This window comes from Triticum dicoccoides, chromosome 1A (genome assembly GCF_002162155.2).
Source record: "Triticum dicoccoides isolate Atlit2015 ecotype Zavitan chromosome 1A, WEW_v2.0, whole genome shotgun sequence".
Lineage (NCBI taxonomy): Eukaryota > Viridiplantae > Streptophyta > Magnoliopsida > Poales > Poaceae > Triticum > Triticum dicoccoides.
In genome coordinates, this window is record NC_041380.1 from 132,140,298 (window position 1) to 132,147,705 (window position 7,408).

Here is a 7,408-nt window from a genome sequence, read left to right on the forward strand (position 1 = left end):
GGCCGGGCGCGGGGAAGAAGCCGGCGGTGGGCGCGGGCGAGAGGCGGCCCGGTTCGGCGCGGGAGAGGGCCCGCCTTGGGCCTGGGCGGGCGGGCGGCGCTGGCGGCGAAGAGGTCCCCTCGGGGGACACGTGGCGGCGGCTGATTGGCGGGGCGATTTCGTCCAGCCGGGGACGGACGTGTCCGGCTGGCGCGAGGTGGAATTTAGGGTTTGGACGGGGGAGAGATCCGAATTTGGATGAGGGGGTCTATATATAGGCATAGAGGGAGCTAGGAGAGTCCAAATGAGGTGCGGTTTTCGGCCACGCGATCGTGATCGAACGCTCTAGATGATGGAGAAGGTTTTGGTTGGTTTTGGGCCAACTTGGAGGGGTGTTGGGCTGCAACACACACGAGGCCTTTTTGGTCCCTCGGTTAACCGTTGGAGTATCAAACGAAGTCCAAATGATACAAAACTTGACATGCGGTCTATCGGTAGTAAACCAAGGCTGCTTGGCAAGTCTCGGTCCAATCCGGAAATGTTTAAACCCCACACATGAAAGAAAGGTAGAAATGACCACCGGAGGAGAACGAAGCGCCGGAATGCAAAATGGACAACGGGGAAAATGCTCGAATGCATGAGATGAACACGTATGCAAATGCAATGCACATGATGACATGATATGAGATGCATGACAACGATAACAACACATGGAGACAAAAACCCGAACCCGAGAAAATAAAATAACTTAAGGCCTGAAACGGCAAGAGTTGGAGTACATATTGGGTAAATCACATCCGGGGTGTTACAGCGCGAGAGGGACGACCCTGGGTCGCGGTGAGTGCGATCGGCGCAGGGGCGGCGGGCACATGATCGCGCATGATGGCGTGCCGTGCGGGGCGAGTGCGGCCCTGATCACGGGCGCGTTCAGTACCGAGCGAGCAGAGGGGGGAAAGGGGAGCGTGCTCACGAGCGTTGCAGGGGAGGGGGTCGGCGTGGGTTGGAGTCGCCCGACGAGGAGGAGATGAGGAGGCGAGGCGTGGTGGAGGACAACGGGGCGGCGCCGGCGAGGTGGCGTCAAGGATTGGCGAGGAGGAGATGATGACGGGGCGGTCCGGTGGCCCTGGTCCAGTTGGGAGGCGGCGTCAGCGAGGTAGAGGCGGGGTGGCAGCGCCAGGGGCGCCCTCAGGGCGTGCGGCAGAGGGGTGGGAAGGGGGCGCTCGTCGATAGGGGGAGGGGGCGCTCGTCCCTGATCCAGATCGGGACGAGGAGAGGAGAGACGTGGGGAGTGGGAGGAGTGGGTTAGGGTTCGGTGTCCCCTGGGGGGTTAGTAGGTGAGGTGGGGTGGGCCGGTCCGACCGGGCCGGCCTGTAGCTAGCTGGGCCATTCGGCCTAGGGGAGAGGGGTTCTTTTTCTTTTGTCTCTTTTTTTAGTTTTGTTTTCTGTTTTCTTTTAACATTTAATAGATTTTAGTTTAATTAAAATACAATAATAGTCCCTAAATTAGTATTACTAAACATCCCACTGCCACAAGCAATATAGCACATTTTAGAAAGTAGTTTGTATTTGTTTATTAATTTATGGGTAATTAATTAATAGTTCTACCACTATTTTATTTATTTTAGTGCATTTAACTACTTTATAACAGTGTGTCTTGTCCACCAATATTTATTATGAATTACTTGCTACATTTAGAACATATTAGTTTTGACTTTTGAAAACTTTTCTAGTTTGACTTTATTTCAAATTTGAATTTGAAAGAGTTTTGAATCATCGCGAGATTATCAACAGTAATCGTGGTGACGTGACAACATTAGCAGAGGTTTACTGTAGCTTGATTATCCGGGCGTCACAATTCTCCTCCACTACAATAAATCTCGTCCCAAGATTGAAGAGGTAGAGCAAGGGGGAAAGGTCTGGTTACGATATTAAATGAATCTTCTCGGTCTTGGTTGCCCTTCTCGAAAAAGTTGAACCCTCTTGTTGATGTCTTCATTCCTCTGCTTCAGGTCATCATGATGAAGTCAACATCCTTTCTTCAGAAACGCCATCGTACATCCAAAGGGCAAGGGGTAACTTCAGAAGAACGGACCGCTACAATGTTGCTTATTTTGTAGATAACATCAGGGAAGGTGGTGGAAAGTAACTCTCGAATTGAAACTTAAGAAATTATCGAGAGCAAAGTAAGAAGGTGCAAGATAAAAGTTTCAAACGGATAGGCAATTGTTCGATGCCTAATCAGAAGGTGAAAGGGTTTCAGGGCAACGAGAATAGGTATTGCGTCTCATGCCAGAATAGATCACTAGACATGTGGTCCATGAATTACATATGAAGTCAAGCGCGATGAACAACCTTGGGAACAGGTGGTGTACAGGTGAGTCAGGTTTCGATCCTGTGGAACTGTGGGTTATGAGCCCACCATGTGGGATAAAAGTAGGAGGAGTGGTGACATCTTGCATGGTCATGATAGGGGCATGTCAGAGGGTAACCTGTCGATTATGTCGGCAACAACGTCGGTACCAAGGGCGAGGGACGAAGAGAACCATTTTCCTGCTCATTGAAACGAGGCGGACCAATAGGCAAAGTTCTCGTCCATCGGTGGCTACCGGGATGTCATCAACAATAGTAACAGGGTCTTACCAACACGGTTGTGCACCTAGGTGTTTACATAAGCAGAAGAATATTGCTGCTTAGATCATATAGATCACCAGAAAGGCTAAACAAACCAATGTAAAGTAAATGTGAGCATCAGATTAACAGAACAATGGAAAGGAAAATGTGTTTAAACACATATTTCAAGGTGGCGTCAAGGATCGGCGGGGAGGAGATGATACCAGGGCGATCCGGTGGCCCAGGTCCGGTGGGGAGGCGGCGTCAGCGAGGTAGAGGCGGGGTGGCAGCGCCAGGGGCGCCCTCAGGGGCGTGCGGCAGAGGGGTGGGAAGGGGGTGCTCATCGATGGGGGGAGGGGGCGCTCGTCCCTGATCCAGATCGGGACGAGGAGAGGAGAGACATGGGGAGTGGGAGGAGTGGGTTAGGGTTCGGTGTCCCCTGGGGGGGTAGTAGGTGAGGTGGGGTGGGCCGGTCCGACCAGGCCGGCCTGTAGCTAGCTGGGCCATTCGGCCTAGGGAGAGGGGTTCTTTTTCTTTTGTCTCTTTTTTTTAGTTTTGTTTTCTGTTTTGTTTTAACCTTTAATAGATTTTAGTTTAATTAAAATACAATAATAGTCCCTAAATTAGTATTACTAAACATCCCACTGCCACAAGCAATATAGCACATTTTAGAAAGTAGTTTGTATTTGTTTATTAATTTACGGGCAATTAATTAATAGTTCTACCACTATTTTATTTATTTTAGTGCATTTAACTACTTTATAACAGTGTGTCTTCTCCACCAATATTTATTATGAATTACTTGCTACATTTAGAACATATTAGTTTTGACTTTTGAAAACTTTTCTAGTTTGACTTTATTTCAAATTTGAATTTGAAAGAGTTTTGAATCATCGCGAGATTATCAACAGTAATCATGGTGACGTGACAACATTAGCAGAGGTTTACTGTAGCTTGATTATCCGGGCGTCACATTGGCGGCGGCTCCATATCGTAAAACGCGATGAATCCTTCTCTTTGATTTTTTCCCCTCGAAAGTGAATATATGGAGTCAGGGTTGAGGTCGATGGAGCGTCAGGGGGCCCACGAGGCAGGGGCGCGCCCAGGGGGGTAGGGCGCGCCCCCACCCTCATGGACAGGTGGAGGCCCCCCTGACGTGGATCTTCCTTCCAGTATTTTTTATATATTCCAAAATAATTCTCCGTTGATTTTCAGGTCATTCCGAGAACTTTTATTTCTGCACAAAAATAACACCATGGCAATTCTGCTGAAAACAGCGCCAGTCCGGATTAGTTCCATCTAAATCATGTAAGTTAGAGTCCAAAATAAGGGCAAAAGTGTTTGGAAAAGTAGATACGACGGAGACGTATCACAGACAAGGAGCGGTAGTGGCGGAACAGGCGCAACGCTACGCACCAGGCAGAGTTCACGGATTCCAATGTCCCACCTTCACAAATTCTCAAGGACCCGAAGCTTGCAACGGCCTAGGTCATCAACCGGTGGAAGACCATGGTGGAGACTAGCAAGTGTCGTCTTCGTCGCAGAGGAGATGCTAAAGCCGACAACTCTCGTCGCTTGTCTCTACCCCCGCCCATGTTCATGGTGGCCGCTGCTGCACTACCCGCGACATAGGGAAGTCCTGCACGACCCCTCGCCCTTTTCGCCGTTGGAAGCCCGACTCCGTTGATGGAGGTGCCGCTGACAGTCCGACACGAGTAAGATGTCACCATCAAGTATAGGGTAGTTTAGTTTTTTTTAGTTTTAGTTTACCAGATGAAATATCGTCCGATTTTTATGTAAAAGTTACTCCCTCCGTCCGTGAAGAGTGTACATCTAGATATTTTAGGACAAATTATGGAGTGAAGTAAAAAATGCATTGAAAAAGTGCAAGCCACCATCTCTATCCTCTTTAATTAACCAACCCTCAATGAGCTAAGTGCATGTAGAATTTGAAAAGACCATGTGTAGATTGTTATTGGTCTTGATTATCATGTGATGAGAGAGAAGTATTTTTTTTCTACTTTAAAATGCATTGGAAAGATAGAAGTACACTTTTCCGTGGACAAATTTTGAAGTCAAACATATACTCTTTACCGGACGAAGGGAGTATGTAAGTTTAAATGAAAATTGTCTCATTTGTTTAAATTTGCATCACATTTGTTTCTTTTGGTTAAATTCCATTTGAAATATGACTGGACGTTTGCGCCTAGCTTTGAATGGTTGGCTCCATATTAGTGTCTAGTCACCTGTTCAGACCGGTCCGCAGATAGATGTGCTGTCCGTTTTTATGGGTCTGTGTTAGAGATGCCCTTACCTCTGAATTTATCTCCAACACTACAAACATTCTGTTTCTCACAATAGCCATATGCAAGTCGCCTGAAAAAAGTTTTTAGGTTAGTTGATTTTGAAAGGAAGGAAGCATCTGCCGGAAGAAGGGAAGGAGTCGTCGGCTCGCCGAAGAAGCACTCTGGGTCTATCTTAGGGTGGCAGGTGACCCTATTATGTATCTTAGGGTGGCGGGCGACCCCATTATCTATCTTAGAGTGTGGGGGTGGTGCAAATTTTCTGGAAAAATTGTTCATGGCTGGGGGCGACGATAGCACGATGGTGGGTGGCAATTGGGGAAGGGCGGGGCAGCGAGGCTGGCGCGATAGCGCTGCCTGCCGTGGGCGGCTGCAGCAGCAGACGGTTAGGCCAGTGGTAAATCGGTGGTTATGAGGTAGAAGATGAACAGTGAAACCGTTTAATGGTTGAAGAAGCTGGTATGTCCACCCATCTTTCATCCAACGCCAGTTACCTGACATCTTTCCAGTTCCTCTGTTTCTCTCTCTCAAAAAAAATATCGCGTTACGGGCGGCTATTTCGACCCGATCGGCCTGTTAAGCCTTTAGAGCATTACTAGTAGAACCCCTAAACCCTCAAACCCTCATAGCAGTTTTAAGGGTTGAGAAGTGCCACTTTTTGACACTTTTAAGGGTTGAAAAACAGGGGTAAAGACTAGAACCCTCAAACCCAACCTTTAAACTGCTTTAAGAGTTGGATTTGAGGGTTCTAGTCTTTGCCTCAACCCCAACCTTTAAAACTCTCATTTCATATATCACACATTTCATCACATTTCATCATATGACATATCACAAATTCCATCACATTTGACATAAAACAATAATCATTCTAGTTATTATTACAACACCGAATAAAACAATAATCATTCAAATTATTACAACAATGTTTGAGCAAATTACACTAATTGTTCGAATCAAATAGGACATAGAAAAGTAAAACAAAGATACATCATGGCCCAATGCGCCGCCCATCCAACTGCCAGTGGTGCTCTATTAGATCATCCCGGAGCCGACCATGAGTGGTTGCATCCTCAATCTCACGATGTGCTTGAAGAAAAGCGTGTATGCGAGAAGGGTTTCTTTCCGGTTGCACACGGGTACCAACATTGTCATAGAAACAAGGGAGGTTTAACCCTCTTTCATCCTCTAGGATCATGTTGTGTAGAATCACACAACATTTCATGATGTTCATCAAGGTTTTTTTGTCCACAAACCGAGCTGGACCACGAATTATGGCAAACCTTGCTTGCAAAACACCAAAAGCTCTCTCAATATCCTTGCGGGCTGCCTCTTGTGCCTTGGTGAAATGAGCCTCTTTTCTTGTTAAGGGCACCCCATTTTTCTCCTTGATGGACTTCACAAGAGTTGCCCATTCAGGATAGATGCCATCGGTGAGATAGTATCCCATTGAGTACTCATTGTCCATGATTTTGTAGTTGCAAGCTGGAGCATCCCCAGAAATTAATCTTTTGAACAAAGGAGATCTATTGAGGATATTGATATCATTGAGTGTTCCCGGCAACCCAAAGAATGCATGCCAAATCCATGTGTCCTGAGATGCTACGGCCTCAAGCACAATGGTAGCATCACGGCTTTTACCGCAATACATTCCGTGCCATGCCTTTGGGCAATTTTTCCACCTCCAATGCATGCAGTCAAGACTACCTAGCATCCCCGGCCATCCCCTTTTTTCATTCATTTCCATTAATCTCTTTGTATCTTCCTCGTTTGGTGCCCGAAGATACTGCTCACCGTACAACCGAATGACCAACTTGGCAAACCTACGGACTGACTCCGTGGTTGTATCTTGCCCAATGCGAAGATACTCGTCGGTATAATCCGCGGGTATGCCATAAGCGAGTACCTGCATTGCTGCCGATATCTTTTGATATGCACTAAACCCCATGATACCGGCGGCGGATCTACGACGTTTAAAGTAATAGGAGGCAGCCTCACAATCGGTGACAATCTTCACAAACAAACTACGCCGCATTCGGTACCTTCTGCGGAAGAGACGAGGAGGGTATGTAGGTACCTCCGCGAAGTAGTCTTCCATCAAATGCTCGTGTCCGAGAGCGCGGTTCCGGTAGATGGTGACTCGCCCCATCTTCGACCCTCTCCTCTGATCCATCAGCTTCACGTGGTTTTCAAAGGATTGCACGTCGATGAGGAGGCTCATCATCTCGACGTCGTCATCTTGCAACAACTTGTCGATGTCCGAATCGTCAGATGATGACCAACCCGACGAATCGGACAACAAGTCCATGTCGTTGTTGTTCACCTCCATCTACACAATACAACAAACAATAAATTGTGAGTGCCAACAATGAATCAAAAAGGAAAAAAATAAAACAAAAAGAAAGAAAAGGAAGCATACCTGCGGGGAGCTCGGGGCGGCGGTGCGGCTGCCTCTGGCCCGCCTGGCCTCTGGCCGCTGGGGGCCGGGAGGCAGCTGGGAGGCAGGAGGCGGCTGGGGG